The sequence below is a fragment of the Lepisosteus oculatus genome, unplaced genomic scaffold (assembly GCF_040954835.1).
Source record: "Lepisosteus oculatus isolate fLepOcu1 unplaced genomic scaffold, fLepOcu1.hap2 HAP2_SCAFFOLD_60, whole genome shotgun sequence".
NCBI classification, from domain to species: domain Eukaryota; kingdom Metazoa; phylum Chordata; class Actinopteri; order Semionotiformes; family Lepisosteidae; genus Lepisosteus; species Lepisosteus oculatus.
This window is the reverse complement of record NW_027168149.1, coordinates 1,194,259-1,209,930: the sequence shown is the minus strand read 5'-3', so window position 1 is coordinate 1,209,930 and position 15,672 is coordinate 1,194,259. Positions and strand designations below refer to the sequence as shown.

The 15,672-nt window shown below is 49.4% G+C and overlaps 6 non-coding genes and 1 pseudogene across 6 annotated transcripts; 4 read left to right on the top strand and 3 right to left on the bottom strand.

Moving 5' to 3' along the window:
- The first annotated feature begins 550 nt into the window (after positions 1–550).
- LOC138231389 (U1 spliceosomal RNA) lies at positions 551–710 on the top strand. Its single transcript, XR_011186645.1, has one exon. It is a non-coding gene; the product is annotated as a U1 spliceosomal RNA (small nuclear RNA).
- A 637-nt stretch (positions 711–1,347) lies between these two features.
- Positions 1,348–1,466, bottom strand: LOC138231492 (5S ribosomal RNA). The gene has a single exon (XR_011186743.1). It is a non-coding gene; the product is annotated as a 5S ribosomal RNA (ribosomal RNA).
- Positions 1,467–3,527: 2,061 nt separating this feature from the next.
- Positions 3,528–3,666, top strand: LOC138231384 (U1 spliceosomal RNA; annotated as a pseudogene).
- A 2,708-nt stretch (positions 3,667–6,374) lies between these two features.
- Positions 6,375–6,493, top strand: LOC138231523 (5S ribosomal RNA). The gene has a single exon (XR_011186771.1). It is a non-coding gene; the product is annotated as a 5S ribosomal RNA (ribosomal RNA).
- A 637-nt stretch (positions 6,494–7,130) lies between these two features.
- On the bottom strand, positions 7,131–7,290 carry LOC138231388 (U1 spliceosomal RNA). The gene has a single exon (XR_011186644.1). It is a non-coding gene; the product is annotated as a U1 spliceosomal RNA (small nuclear RNA).
- A 5,258-nt stretch (positions 7,291–12,548) lies between these two features.
- On the top strand, positions 12,549–12,665 carry LOC138231489 (U5 spliceosomal RNA). Its single transcript, XR_011186740.1, has one exon. It is a non-coding gene; the product is annotated as a U5 spliceosomal RNA (small nuclear RNA).
- Positions 12,666–14,924: 2,259 nt separating this feature from the next.
- trnas-uga (transfer RNA serine (anticodon UGA)) lies at positions 14,925–15,006 on the bottom strand. The gene has a single exon. It is a non-coding gene; the product is annotated as a tRNA-Ser (tRNA).
- Between the last annotated feature and the right edge of the window lie 666 nt (positions 15,007–15,672).

Sequence of the window (15,672 nt, the reverse complement as noted above, 5' to 3'; positions counted from 1 at the left end):
TGACCCATCTCCTGTGGTCCTGATTTTTTGCTAAGGGCTTCTGGGCACAGTTTGAAGATTGGTTGCAGGCTCTCTCGCCCCAATTTACCCTGACCGCTGCTTTCGTGATATACGGCATCTCTCCTGTCAAACTTCCTCCTGACGTGTTTGACAGGATCTGGGCCGTGGTGAACAGTGGGAAAGACGCCCTGTGGAGAGTGAGGAACATGGGGCTGTTCAAAGGCATCGAGGTCCCAGTCAAGGCAGCAGGTAGCCTGGCCCTGTTCATCACCCGAGAGAACTATTACCTCAGAGATCTGTGGAGAGAAGGGAGGGAGGAAGCAGAAAATCTGTGGGAAATAGAGAGCATAGGTCAATATCTCAAGAGACTGTGAAAAACATTATCATGTTTAAGTAAAGAATGTGATTTGCACCAGAAAAAAATAAATTGTTACTATGTAACTGTTACCGTGTCAAAATGTAATGAGATGTGATCATATATACTGTTTTAAGTATGTATATTAATGTAAAGCTTTCTGATTTGTGATGTCCTGTATTTTATTGTGAAAAGAAAATAAAGTTCTTAAAAATCGAAAAATCGAAATCGGTTCACCCAGGGCGAGGCTCGGCCATTGCACTCCGGCTGTGCTGACCCCTGCGAATTCCCCAAATGAGGGAATCTCGACTGCATAATTTCTGGTAGTGGGGGACTGCGTTCGCGCTCTCCCCTGATGTGCTTGGTCCAAAATCAGATACGGGAGGGTTAGGACACCACGAGCTGCGTGGCTGCGGAAAGATCCCGGTTCGACAGGAGTGGACGCCGCTGCTGGTTCTCGCTGGCTTTTAGTTAGGGGTCCGGAGAAGCATCTCAAGCTAGTTCCACTACTCCTTCCGGACGTTCATTCCCTTTTCAAAGTCAGTCGTTTTGCTGTAGTCTGCGTTCTTTAGGCTGATTATCGAGGTTAGCCTTTATTTGGTCATGGGGGGCCTCGGTACTGTATGCTGAGTCTAAAGACAGTTTCACCCGTTTTCTGATTGCTCGGTTCTGTACCAGTGCAGACATGTCAAACAGTGAATGGCTGTACCTCTATTGTATCCGTGCTCAATGAATGAAATCCGTAACAAATGAATATATGTCTAGTTATACGAAAAACGAGTGGTTTATCGACTCATCTTCATTTGCAGATTTAGAGGCAGCTTCGATATTCGTTTTACAGACGGGTTTTTTTTCTTTGAATATGGGTCACACACATGCCACAGCAACAAAACATCTTTAGAGATGAGGCTATAGATCACCTTTCCATCCTGCAGGTTTTCCTCCCAAAGCCTACGGCACCAACGGCGACCCCTGCTGGCCGGGAGAGCAAAGGCTTACAGCACCTGGTATTCCCAGGCAGTCTCCCATCCAAGTACTAACCAGGCCCAACCCTGCTTAGCTTCCGAGATCAGACGAGATCGGGCGTGTTCAGGGTGGTGTGGCCGTAAGCGAAAGCCCTGGCGCCTGACTCGCTACTTGAAGCTGTGTGTGGCGGGGGCTCCGTGCCCCCCGAGCGGGACTGAAGGATCGTTCGTGTGCAACTCTTTGGAAAGGAGCTGCTTTCCAAATCGCATTGCGTGCCTGGATGTTGGCGAATGCGCTCCCTTGTGTTGGCTCGTCCCGCACTGGAGGAGGACAAACAATCTGCACGGAGGAGCTCCAGGCAAGTCTTCACCAGACAAAAACCTCCAGTGCACAGCACTCTGGAAACATTTCGGGGCTGTCACGTGTTTATTTCAGCACGTAAAGCGCACCGGTCCAACACGTCGGCCGGGCGCGCGGCGCCTCCGCCCTCTTGTGGCCTTGCGGCGTCAGAGCAAGAGGCTCCTTCTCGCTGCCCTTCCGCTGTGTTGCAGGGCCCCGAGAGGGAACCCGGAGCGCGCAATTTGTGGGGGGCGGGGGACCGCGTTTGCGCTCTGCCCCCGGTCTCTTGCGCGAGTACTAAATCTCACGGACAGGGGGGCCTCGTCATTGATTGTTACAGGTGAGACGGGGAATAGGAGGAGACCCCGACTGATGGGTAAAGGAGAGCACTAACACCAGAGGGACACCCCCGGCGTCTCTTTTTGAGAGACGCCCTGGGGTTTCCTAATGGCCAAGGAGGGTCGGGACCTCGGTTTGACGCCTCCCCCGAAGGACGGCGCCTGTTTGTGCAGCAGAGTGTCGCCATCAGGAGGCTGGGGCGTAAGAGAGCCACACAGCTCGCAGGGTGAGCGCTCCCTGCTGGTCCCAGTCACATCTCTTGCAGGAGCAGCAGCAACCGGAGCTTTTCTGGGGGGGAATCTCCCATCCGGGTGCCGGCCAGGCTCACACCTGCTGGGCTGCCCCGGGTTGAGCCAAGTCGAGAGTCGCAGGGCCAGATCTAGTCACCGGGGAGAAACGATACAAGTGAAGGATTGCTCGGCTCTCGGCACTTGAAAAGACCGACAAATGTCTCGTTCCCGCCGGAGCTGAATGTACCCGCATGTGTGGTGTCGTCTTCTTCCCGCGCCCCACTGTGTTTGCTGTATTGTCTCTGAAGCCGGCCCCCCCGAGACGAGACGGGCTGTTCCTGTGCCCCAATTAACACTTTAGAGGTGCCATTCCCCGGCATTGTGGCCATTGTCGGTGCTCACACGCATTAAGATAAGGCGGAGGAGAGCGGGGCATGCCCAGCGGCAGACATTCAAGGAGGGGGCAGTGCGAGGTGAGGTGAGGTGAGGTGCGACACGCCGGAGCCCCGACGCAGCTAATGTGGAGCACTTGTTGGACTGGCATCGAAAGGACGTGTGCGCACAGAGCGAGCCTTCCCTGCGGCGGAGCGCAGGAACTTTCTCCCCCCCTCCCGCTGCAGGAGTTGTGTGCGCTGCAGCGGTGCCGAGAGAAAAGCACAGAAGGCAGCAGGCTCTGGAGAGCAGGTAAGAGACGGAGCCTTGTGGGCAGGCGAGCAGGCCCGTTTTTTGGAAATTGCTGAAAAGGTTTGTTCGGTGTGTGGCAGGCGCACGTCGCGAGCTTGCGTGGCGATCTGCCGGTCTGGAGTTATGCAAATGAGGCCGAATTGCATCCCGGGACATGCTGCGAATGCGCAACGGCGACTGCAGATGTGTAGGAAATGGCGCGCTCGTTTTCTCGTTTTGCCCACACTTTTGAGTGTTAGTGTGGCGTGTGAGTGTGCGAAAGAGTGGGCCCAGCAGGAGGCGGTGGCGTGCGGGGCGAGGAGGTGGCCTAGGCTGCGCGATTTGTGCTGTGGGTGCAGGCCGCTTGCAGGGGCCTGTACAACTCATACTTACCTGGCAGGGGAGATACCTTGATTCAATTCCCCTGCCGCCAGCAGGGGAATCCTACTCTGTTGGGCCCCTGAGCAAGGCCCTTAACCCTAACTGCTCCAGGGGCGCCGTACAATGGCAGACCCTGCGCTCTGACCCCAAGCTTCTCTCCCTGTCTGTGTGTCTGTGTCTCCATGGAGAAAAGCTGGGGTCTGCGAAAAGACGAATTCCTAATGCAAGAAATAGTATACGGCCAATAAAGAAACAAACAAAAAAAGAGGGTTCACCCAGGGCGAGGCCCGGCCATTGCACTCCGGCTGTGCTGACCCCTGCGAATTCCCCAAATGTGGGAATCTCGACTGCATACTTTCTGGTAGTGGGGGACTGCGTTTGCGCTCTCCCCTGATGTGCTTGGTCCAAAATCAGATATGGGAGGGTTAGGACACCACGAGCTGCGTGGCTGCGGAAGGATCCCGGTTCGACAGGAGTGGACGCCGCTGCTGGTTCTCGCTGGCTTTTAGTTAGGGGTCCGGAGAAGCATCTCAAGCTAGTTCCACTACTCCTTCCGGACGTTCATTCCCTTTTCAAAGTCAGTCGTTTTGCTGTAGTCTGCGTTCTTTAGGCTGATTATCGAGGTTAGCCTTTATTTGGTCATGGGGGGCCTCGGTACTATATGCTGAGTCTAAAGACAGTTTCACACGTTTTCTGATTGCTCGGTTCTGTACCAGTGCAGACATGTCAAAACAGTGAAAAACTTTTAGATATCCAGATATTTTTCTTGCACATTTGCACATTAAATGTTGCACATTTAAAGTATTTTAATGTGTCACCTGTGAAAAACTTTCAGATATCCAGATCTTTTTCTTTACTTGATGCTGAAATTGCAAATAAAACCAAACTGTTTCCTAGGTTTAAAAGGTAAGGATTGCAATTACCACCAATGTCTGGCTAAAACTATCCTTTTAATTTGCTTTTGACATGCAATAATTAAGAGAGTTTAGCATTTAGAAAGTGTATTATCACAATCTCCAATCTTGACCATCATTTTGATATGTACAGTATATGGAGTAGAAAAAACTGCAAAATTGGTAAAAATTCGTAATCAAGGAAACAACAAACCAACACTTTTCCTGCATTTCAAATGCATCTTAGAGCACAGTAAAGGCATTTAAAAAAATCCAGGTTGTTTTCCAACCCTAACCCTAACCCTAGTTTGGGCCCTTACAAACCACACCTCCACAACCTTGCCTACAAATACAGTGCCCAAAATGTAACCCAGTTGACTCCAAATCAGCCAGAAACATTCAAAGTTGCACATTTAAAGTATTTTAATGTGTCACCTGTGAAAAACTTTCAGATATCCAGATCTTTTTCTTTACTTGCTGCTGAAATTGGAAATAAAACCAAACTGTTTCCTAGGTTTAAAAGGTAAGGATTGCAATTACCACCACCGTCTGGCTAAAACTATCCTTTTAATTTGCTTTTGACATGCAATTATTAAGAGAGTTTAGCATTTAGAAAGTGTATTATCACAATCTCCAATCTTGACCATCATTTTGATATGTACAGTATATGGAGTAGAAAAAACTGCAAAATTGGTAAAAATTCGTAATCAAGGAAACAACAAACCAACACTTTTCCTGCATTTCAAATGCATCCTAGAGCACAGTAAAGGCATTTAAAAAAATCCAGGTGTTGTCCAACACTAACCCTAACCCTAGTTCGGGCCCTTACGAACCACACCTCCACAACCTTGCCTACAAATACAGTGCCCAAAATGTAACCCAGATGACTCCAAATCAACCAGAAACATTCAAAGTTGCACATTTAAAGTATTTTAATGTGTCACCTGTGAAAAACTTTCAGATATCCAGATCTTTTTCTTTACTTGCTGCTGAAATTGCAAATAAAACCAAACTGTTTCCTAGGTTAAAAAGGTAAGGATTGCAATTACCACCAATGTCTGGCTAAAACTATCCTTTTAATTTGCTTTTGACATGCAATAATTAAGAGAGTTTAGCATTTAGAAAGTGTATTATCACAATCTCCAATCTTGACCATCATTTTGATATGTACAGTATATGGAGTAGAAAAAACTGCAATATTGGTAAAAATTCGTAATCAAGGAAACAACAAACCAACACTTTTCCTGCATTTCAAATGCATCCTAGAGCACAGTAAAGGCATTTAAAAAAATCCAGGTTGTTTTCCAACCCTAACTCTAACCCTAGTTTGGGCCCTTACAAACCACACCTCCACAGCCACAGTGAAGGTGTGAGCCTGGCCGGCACCCGGATGGGAGATTCCCCCCCGGAAAAGCTCCGGTTGCTGCTGCTCCTGCAAGAGATATGACTGGGACCAGCAGGGAGCGCTCACCCTGCGGGCTGTGTGGCTCTCTTACGCCCCAGCCTCCTGATGGCGACACTCTGCTGCACAAACAGGCGCCGTCCTTCGGGGGAGGCGTCAAACCGAGGTCCCGACCCTCCTTGGCCATTAGGAAACCCCAGGGCGTCTCTCAAAAAGAGACGCCGGGGGTGTCCCTCTGGTGTTAGTGCTCCCCTTTACCCATCAGTCGGGGTCTCCTCCTAATCCCCGTCTCACCTGTAACAATCAATGACGAGGCCCCCCTGTCCGTGAGATTTAGTACTCGCGCAAGAGACCGGGGGCAGAGCGCAAACGCGGTCCCCCGCCCCCCACAAATTGTGCGCTCCAGGTTCCCTCTCGGGGCCCTGCAACACAGCAGAAGGGCAGCGAGAAGGAGCCTCTTGCTCTGACGCCGCAAGGCCACAAGAGGGCGGCGTGTTGGACCGGTGCGCTTTACGTGCTGAAATAAACACGCGACAGCCCCGAAATGTTTCCAGAGTGCTGTGCACTGGAGGTTTTTGTCTGGTGAAGACTTGCCTGGTGCTCCTCCGTGCAGATTGTTTGTCCTCCTCCAGTGCGGGACGAGCCAACACAAGGGAGCGCATTCGCCAACATCCAGGCACGCAATGCGATTTGGAAAGCAGCTCCTTTCCAAAGAGTTGCACACGAACGATCCTTCAGTCCCGCTCAGGGGCACGGAGCCCCCGCCACACACAGCTTCAAGTAGCGAGTCAGGCGCCGGGGCTTTCGCTTACGGCCACACCACCCTGAACATGCCTGATCTCGTCTGATCTTGGAAGCTAAGCAGGGTTGGGCCTGGTTAGTACTTGGATGAGAGACCGCCTGGGAATACCAGGTGCTGTAAGCCTTTGCTCTCCTGACCAGCAGGGGTCGCTGTTGGTGCCATAGGCTTTGGGAGGAAAACCTGCAGGATGGAAAGGTGATCTATAGCCTCATCTCTAAAGATGTTTTGTTGCTGTGGCATGTGTGTGACCCATATTCAAAGAAAAAAAACCCGTCTGTAAAACGAATATCGAAGCTGCCTCTAAATCTGCAAATGAAGATGAGTCGATAAACCACTCGTTTTTCGTATAACTAGACATATATTCATTTGTTACCGATTTCATTCATTGAGCACGGATACAATAGAGGTACAGCCATTCACTGTTTGACATGTCTGCACTGGTACAGAACCGAGCAATCAGAAAACGGGTGAAACTGTCTTTAGTCTCAGCATACAGTACCGAGGCCCCCCATGACCAAATAAAGGCTAACCTCGATAATCAGCCTAAAGAACGCAGACTACAGCAAAACGACTGACTTTGAAAAGGGAATGAACGTCCGGAAGGAGTAGTGGAACTAGCTTGAGATGCTTCTCCGGACCCCTAACTAAAAGCCAGCGAGAACCAGCAGCGGCGTCCACTCCTGTCGAACCGGGATCCTTCCGCAGCCACGCAGCTCGTGGTGTCCTAACCCTCCCGTATCTGATTTTGGACCAAGCACATCAGGGGAGAGCGCGAACGCAGTCCCCCACTACCAGAAATTATGCAGTCGAGATTCCCTCATTTGGGGAATTCGCAGGGGTCAGCACAGCCGGAGTGCAATGGCCGAGCCTCGCCCTGGGTGAACCGATTTCGATTTTTCGATTTTTAAGAACTTTATTTTCTTTTCACAATAAAATACAGGACATCACAAATCAGAAAGCTTTACATTAATATACATACTTAAAACAGTATATATGATCACATCTCATTACATTTTGACACGGTAACAGTTACATAGTAACAATTTCTTTTTTTCTGGTGCAAATCACATTCTTTACTTAAACATGATAATGTTTTTCACAGTCTCTTGAGATATTGACCTATGCTCTCTATTTCCCACAGATTTTCTGCTTCCTCCCTCCCTTCTCTCCACAGATCTCTGAGGTAATAGTTCTCTCGGGTGATGAACAGGGCCAGGCTACCTGCTGCCTTGACTGGGACCTCGATGCCTTTGAACAGCCCCATGTTCCTCACTCTCCACAGGGCGTCTTTCCCACTGTTCACCACGGCCCAGATCCTGTCAAACACGTCAGGAGGAAGTTTGACAGGAGAGATGCCGTATATGACGAAAGCAGCGGTCAGGGTAAATTGGGGCGAGAGAGCCTGCAACCAATCTTCAAACTGTGCCCAGAAGGCCTTAGCAAAAAAACAGGACCACAGGAGATGGGTCACAGTCTCCTCCTCGCCGCAGCCCACCCTAACGCAACGAGGGCTGGGGGTGAGGCCCCTACGGTACAAGAAAGTTCGTACCGGTAAGCACTGGTGGACGACACTCCAGGCTAAATCTCTGTGAATGTTGCACAGAAACTTAGAGGATGTGTGTTTCCACACCTTCCTTGTTTGGGCTGATGTTAAAATGCCCACAGGGGTCTGCCTATTATTCTGGGGTGCAACGAAATCTTCCAGTTTTTGGACGCTGACATCTCGGAGGGGAATATGGCCAATTGGGTGAGATCTTAGAAAACTTTTAACTGTCCCATAAATTGCAGGGCATGTGTCAGAGAGTGGGACGTCCAGCTTGGGTCTGACACCCCACACTCTGAACACCTCCCTACCTACCCAGAGCCTGGAAAAATAAGTCCAGGTACGCGCTGCAGGTGCTGTTGCAAAGCCTCTCAGCACAGAGGCCAGGAAAATGCACAGCAGCTTCGTAGCAATATCTGGGACAGACTTCCCCCCTGAGGGTAGCGGCCTGTACATTATTTCCCTTCTGAGTCTTTCCTGCTTCCCACCCCATAGAAATTGAAACATCAATCTCCTCAGCACCGCCGCAACACGGTGTGGGATTGGGAAGGTAGAAGCCAGAAAATTCAAGACAGGCAAGAGCTCGGCTTTGATGACCAGCACCTTCCCTGTCATGGTGAGGTCTCGGTCCTTCCATTGCATCAGTTTTTTGTTTAAGATTGGCAATTTGTTCTGCCAATTTACTGTTCCCATCTCTTCTCCAAAATACACCCCCAGGACCTTAATTCTCTTCTCTTGCAGCCTGAGATCATGTCCTTCTATTGGCTCCCTCCAGTTCTGATAAAAAATCTCACTCTTAGATTTGTTAATTTTTGCGGAGGAAGCCAAAGAGAAACGATCACAGCACTGCAGAGCTCTGCTAATTGAGGCATTGTCAGAGAGGAGCAGGGTGACGTCATCCATGTATAGAGATGTCTTTACCTCTCCTCCCCCACTTCCAGGCACTGGTATCCCATTAATGGCCTGATCCTGGCGCAAGGCACAGGCTTAAGGGCTCCATAGCCAAAACGAATAACAAGGGGGATAATGGGCAGCCCTGCCTCACCCCTGAACAGACTTCAAAGGGGCGTGATCTATTGCCATTAACCATTACTCTGCTGTTGCTACCTGTGTACAGCAGGTTAATCCACTTTCTCATGATGGGGCCAAACTTCATGTGCTCAAGTACCGATGTTAAGTACTGCCGGTTTAGGCGGTCAAAGGCCTTTTCTAGGTCTACGCCTAAAATGCACAGAGGGAGGGAGCGATCCTCTGAGTACAGACAGACATCCCTCAACAAGGCCAGGTTGTCGCTCATCAGGCGTCCTGCTATCCCACAAGTCTGTTCTTTCCCTACCAGTGAGGCCACTACATTTTGTAGGCGCAGGATCTTAGTGTCCACGCCTAAGAGGCTGAGGGGTCTCCAGTTCTTTATGTCATTCTTTGCTCCTTTCTTAAACAAGAGAGAGATAGTGCCTTCTCTTAAGGAGTCAGGCAGCAATTCTGTCTTATAGCTTTCCTCGAATAGGAGCAGTAGCGGATCCTGAAGCAGATCCCAAAAGGTGCAATAAAATTCTTTAGGGAGCCCGTCAGCACCCGGAGTTTTCCCCTTCTGTAAGCTCTCCATAGCCTGTCTCAGCTCTTCTACTGTCAAATCCCTCTCAAGTACTTCCCTATCTTCTTCACTCAAAACGTTTTCTAGCTTTGAGGTAAAAAAATGAATTTCTTCATCCTTTAACTCTGTAGAGCTGTACAGTCTTGAGTAGAAGGCCTCGGTGCAGGAGAGGATAGCACTCGGCTCTGTTCTCTCTCGTCCCTCCTCATCAACTACACTTTCCATGACAGACTTGGAGCCTACCACTTTCCTGAAAAAGAAGCGAGTACACTTCTTATTTTCTTCCAAGAACTGCACTCTGCTTCTTAACAGCACTCCTCGACTACTTTCTTCGGCTATGCTCCGGATGTCCTTTTTTAAAAGGGTGATATCCTCGAGCACATCGAAGCCACTGTGCAGCATTGTGTAGAGACGCTGCAGCTGCCTCTGTTTCCTGGCTAGCACTCCTCTCCGTCTGGCAGCAGCCTTCCTTCTCTCAGCCATGAAAAAGGCCTTTGTCCTCATCTTCACCTCCTCCCACCACTCTCCTACTGACCCGTACAGACACTGCAAGGACAGCCACTGTGATAGTTTCTCCTTGTAGCGGGATACTACCCCCTCGTTCTCTAGCAGCTTTGTGTTGAGTTTCCAGAGGCCTGGGCCAAAGACAGTCCCGCCCTGGAGTTCCACTCTACACCCTAAAGCCTGATGATCTGAGAAGAAGACAGGCTGAAGAGTGACCCCAACAACTTTCACTCTCTCTGAGACAAAGCAATAGTCAATTCTGGAGCTGCTATTCCTCCCTGACCATGTATATCCTGCTGTTGCGGGATATATACATCTATATGTGTCTGAGAGTTTGAACTAAGTTTTGCAGGGCCAGTGAGCTGGAATCCAATTTTATCGGAGAGCTAGACTGCCTGTCTGTGTGCTCTAAGATACAATTAAAATCCCCTCCCACTATCACGTCAGTGCTACTTAACAATAGGGGAGAGAGTGCCTTGAGTAGCTCCACCCTTCCTCCCACGTCAGTAGGACAATACACATTGATTAGCCGCAGGTTAACGGTCCCCCATTCCACATCCACACACAGCAACCTGCCATCTATGACCCTCTGAATACTTTTCAATTTGAAAGCCCATCCTTTGAAAAGAATGGCCACGCCAGAGGCTCTGTTGTTATTGTCCCCTGACCAAACAGAAGGCCCTTTATCCCACCTATCTTCAAAGCTTTTATACCTCTCTTGATAGGCTAAAGCACACTCCTGCAACATCAACACATCTCCCTCTCTCTGCTGGAGGTAATCAAAGACACACTGGCATTTAACTCTGTCATTGATACCTCTGGTGTTAAGAGAAATTATGTTTAGAGCCATATTACATAAGAAAGTGGAACCAGTCTTTACAAAACACATTTCTCTTCGGTCTCACCTGTTACCTTCTTCTTTTTCTTTTTCTTCTTACCAATTTCCTGCCAGCCATCCTCTGAATGAGCCTTCATCAGGGTGGCAGCAGTAAAAGCGTTCACGGAGTCCATTTCAAGGAAGGGGGTAGAAGGAGGGGTGGAGGGGTTCCAGCTGTCCCCATCACCATGCTCTCCTTCCTCCTCGCTCGGGGAGAAAACAGAGTCATTTTTCCTTTTCCTCAAGTCCAGCTCTTGGGAGCACTGAGGGGAAAGGGGTGCAGCCGATGCACCAGTCTCCTCTTCCCCCTCACCCACCAGCTGTTGCAGATCCTCCGTGACGGACTGGATGGAGGAGAGAAGGGCATCTGTAGCACTTGCAGAGTCTGAGAAAAGCAGCTCCGCTGAATCCTGGGTATCGTCGCTGGACCCGCTCCACCGGTGGGGGCCCCACACTGGCCCTCGTTCTGAGGAGCAGGAGTGGGGGAGGGGTCCTCGCTGTTCTCGGGGGTTTTCAAACCCTCGTGCTTGTCTGGTGCAGTCTGCGGTTGTGGGAGCGTAGTGGATTTCTCTTCCACCGACCCCGGAGCCACAGCAGGACTGATCCTGGCTGGAGGCTGAGACTCTTTGTCCAACAAGGGTTCTTTGTTTGACTTGTTGTTTGCTTTGGCTTTTCGGGCCGGTTTGGCTGAAACAAGCACTGCCTCATCCTTTCTCATTTTGAGTTTATTGGCGTAGGCGTGAGGGCAGTTCTTAAAAACGTGTCCTTCCGAGCCACATAAATTGCACTTTGGCAGCATTGAACAGTCAGAGGCTAAATGTCCCTGTTTGCCACAGGTCTTGCAGCATTTCACAGTGCAGGACGATGCCAGGTGTCCCACAGCACCACAGCGCCGACGCACCTTTGGTTGTCCCACATAAAAAACATAGCCATTGCAGGCGCCAAGCCGGATTGTAGAGGGCAGGTGCCTTAAGCCTCCATTTACATTGTCCGGTAGCAAGCGAACCTCAAATTTTCTTGCTCCTGTTTTTATACCGTCAACATCTCTAACCTCAGTTCCATGGTGGACGGTGCAGTACTGCTTAAGCCAGGTGTGAATGTCCTCCGTCTTTGCCATTTCCGAGAACATAACAACATGCACCGTTTTCCTCTCTCTCTGTGTCAGAGGCTGCAAGTTGATCTTCTCAAGGGCAGGAACTTTCCCTCTTTTTGCCTCAAACACATCCACACATTGTTCAAACAGAGAATAGGTAGCAAAAACAACCTCAAATGCTTTCTGACCTGGGAGAGCGAAGATGAAATCCAAGTGCCGAGGTTCAAAGCCACGTTCCTTCTGTAACACTTTTCTGCTGAACTGCATACGATCCATGAAGAGGTCATCCAAAAGCTCAAAACGTACAGCATTCTTGCGGGATCCAAAGGTTGCCATCTCAAACTGCAAAACAAACACTGCTTCCAGAAAACAAGAAAACAATCCAACTACTCCAACTACAGGCTGATCAAGGTATCTCCCCTGCCAGGTAAGCCGAGAGCTGCAGGCGATGAGCCCGGAGCTGAACGGGCCGCACTGGCTCGTTTGTAAGGCCAGGTGCATTGCCAACCACGACCGGCAGGGCAGAGGACTTGAAGGCGGCCTGGGCTCCTGCAGCTGTCCAGCCACGCACTCTGGTTTCTCTTCATCTCGTACAAATCTTTTGCCTTTTACTAAAGATTTCCATGGAGAGGAGCATGAATGAGTTCCATACAATTTTTGTGCTTCCCTGCCTTCGGGTGGGGCGCAGCTGGGCTGGTCAAAGAGAGAAAACAAAACCGCTCACAATCGCTCTTACAATGCAGTAAGTAGCACAGGCTACTTAAACACATGAATGCAAAACAGCATTTTTCAGCTGATTTAAAATGTACCTAAAGGAAAAGCATTATTGAAGACCATCAATTACCAAGAGCTTTTGTCAAAGGTTTTGGTGGTCATTTTGAATGACCACAGAGCGCTGTGACCTCGTTTTTACATCTCATCCAAAAGACAGCGCCCTTTTACAACACAGCATCTCCGTCACTATACTGGGGCATTGGGACCCGCACAGACCTCAGGGTGAGCGCCCCCCCGCCGGCACCATTAACACCGCTTCCAGCTGGAAGCTTTGTTTTTCCCTGTAGCTCACCCTTATCCGGGTACTGACCTGGCTCACACCTGCTTAGCTTCAGTGGGTTTTCAGTTGCGAGTTGCAAGGGGATGCAAGTGATGGAGCCGCTCGCTGCAAAAGCCACTGCACTGGCCAGGAATCGAACCCGAGCCTCCCACGTGGCAGGCGAGAATTCTACCACTGAACCACCAATGCTCAGTGCCTAGGCCTTCAAAAAAGACGCTTTTTTGGTGCTCTGTGCAAAACGCATCGACATATGCTTCCAGCTGCAAAATGCCATTCGCGGACGCTGAAGAACTTATTTCCAAGGCAGCGAGTACAAGCGATTGGGCGTTTTAAAACCACCAGGAACAGCAAAGAGGCACGCTTCTTTGATTGTGCCGAAACACACCGACTGGAGGCGGACAACGTAGTCGGCAGGATTGGATCCTGCGCGAGGAGACCCCAATGGATTTCTAGTCCATCGCCTTAACCACTCGGCCACGACTACAGCAAGCCCCACCGCCGCTGCGTTCTTGCTACAATCTTACCTGGATCGCGAGGCGCCAGCGGAAGCCTATTTCAAAGTCGTTCTCCGTTTCAAAAAAACATTTCCAAAATACAAGCCTTGCAGACAGACACGCCTCAGAGGACTTAAGGGTGGCTTCATGTCGGAATGATAAAGTCTCCCCGTCCGGACATGAAAATGCCACTTTGTTACACACAAAAAAAGAATCAACAACAGAGAAATGCCCACAAGCATTTGAAAAGCCGCACCACGTCGCACTTGAAATAGCTCTTATATTAGTGGTAGACGCAGGAATCGCCTTTTTATTTACGCTCTTACCAACGCGATGGAAAGCAAAACAAAGCAAAGCAGAGCAAAACAAAACAAAACAAACAAACGAAAACCCTCACGTCCTGCACTTGCATATAACGCCGTTACGTGTCCAAGCGGTATTGTACGTCATCCTAGCACTGCACCCCGGGTCGTACGGTATATGGGAACGAGCACACGCCACGAATCGTCTCGAATCACTCCCTACAGCTGTAAGGCGCCTTGAAGCGTGCACCCCCAACATTCTTCTTTGCTCATCTGTGAAAGGTAAACTCTTGAGCAAACTCTGAACCAGCTCTAAGGAAACTAATCCGATTAGACGTTACTTTGACTCATCTTCTTACGCTCAGTGCCGGATTGCTCAAACTCCAGCTAGGGTTAGGGTTAGCATTCCCACGCTACTTAGACACTTTGTTTACGCTCAGTGCTGGATTTTGGGAACTTCAGGACGAGTGGGAATTTTCTCCTATCTGTCCATTCTGTTTTGTTTTGGAGACTCTTGGCTGCCTATGTTGTTCAGTGCAGCGTGAAGGAAACATTTTCCAAAACTGTGTCAGCTCAAAAGTTGTAAGAAAACCTCTCCAGCTGCTTTAACTCTCTTCATTTTTGTCATTTAATGTGACACTCGATGTATAACTGGAGCCTCACATATGCAAATGGTGAGGCTCCAGTTCGACACCCAGTTCGACACCACTTTACAGTATATGACAAAAGCATGGCAGACTGTGCCGGACCAGCTGGTAACTTCCGCTTATTTTGACCATATTAATCATTGGAAATCTTCCCACTTGCATTTGTGACACCTGATTTTGGCTCCACCTAAGACACTCTTAAATCTTCAAACACTTTTCTCTTCTCCCGCAACACACTTGTCTGTCGGCACTATGTGGCAGCGTTGCATGACAACCCATCTCACCACGGAAAGGAACCTAACAGCTTTGGTAAGAGACTAGAATCACCTGAAGAACTGCTTTCCATGGAAGCAGGACCAAGCGATGTAGCATTTTTATAGTACCAGGAAAGGAGAAGCGGCACTTCGCCTTTGCCGCACAGGCACAAGGTGACGTGCGGCAGACGCCGTAGTCGGCAGGATTCGAACCTGAGCGGGGAGTCCCCAATGGATTTCAAGTCCATTGCCTTAACTATTCGGCCACGACTACAGCGAGCTCGCCGCCGCCCCATTCCTCCTATAATCTAACACGGAGTGCGAGGTGGCTGCGGAAACTTTTTTAAAGTCGCTCTCCGTTAAAAAAAAAATACCTTTCACAAGATACATGCCGGCAGACAGACACGCCTCATAGGGTTTAAGGCTGGCTTCACCTTCAAATGATAAAGTCTCCCCGTCCGGATGTCAAAATGCAACTTTGGCAGACAGAAAAAACATCAACAAACCACAAATGTGGACAAGGATTTTACAAGCTGCACCACACTGCACTTTCAAAAGCATTTACATTCGTGTTAGATGCAGGAATTGTCTTTGTTTTGCGCGCTTACGAACGCCATAGAAAACGAAACAAAACAAAAGCCCTCAGCTCCTGCACTTGATTATAATGCCGTTACGTGTCGAAGCAGGAATTTACGTCATCTTACCACTGTAACATGGGGAATAGAGGGAAATGAACACACGCTACGAATCGTCTCAATCACTCCCTAGAGTCGTAAGGCACATTGAAGGGTGCACCCCCATCATTAATCGTTGGGCCTCTGTAAAAGGAAAGCTCTTGAGCAGTCTTTGAAACAGCTCGGATGAAACACTTGATTGCTTCCATGTGCATCTGGAGCCCACTTCTTATTTTCACTTCACGCCGCCCAAAGCATTTCTAAAA